At 47.7% G+C, this 392-nt stretch overlaps 1 protein-coding gene across 1 annotated transcript in view; it reads left to right on the top strand.

The window, feature by feature from the left end:
- Nucleotides 1-392, top strand: part of LOC109327807 (polyadenylate-binding protein-interacting protein 5) — a 16579-nt gene that overhangs the window by 2349 nt on the left and 13838 nt on the right. The window lies entirely within an intron of this gene.

Here is a 392-nt window from a genome sequence, read left to right on the forward strand (position 1 = left end):
ATGAGGATGAGGATAGGATGAGGATGAGGATGAGGATGAGGATGAGGATGAGGATGAGGATGAGGATGAGGATGAGGATGAGGATGACGATTAGGATGAGGATGAGGATGAGGATAAGGATAAGGATGAGGATGAGGATAGGATGAGGATGAGGATGAGGATGAGGATGACGATAAGTATAGGATGAGGATAGCATGAGGATGAGGATAGGATGAGTATAGGATGAGGATGAAAATGAGGATGAGGTTGAGGATGAGGAGGAGGATGAGGACGAGGATGAGGATAGGAGGAGGATGAGGATGAGGTAAGGAGGAGGATGAGTTGTAGGATAGGATGAGGATGAGGACGGGATGAGGATGAAGATGAGGATGAGGATGAGGACGAGGATAGGA

This window comes from Lupinus angustifolius, chromosome LG15 (assembly GCF_001865875.1).
Source record: "Lupinus angustifolius cultivar Tanjil chromosome LG15, LupAngTanjil_v1.0, whole genome shotgun sequence".
Taxonomy (NCBI): Eukaryota; Viridiplantae; Streptophyta; class Magnoliopsida; order Fabales; family Fabaceae; genus Lupinus; species Lupinus angustifolius.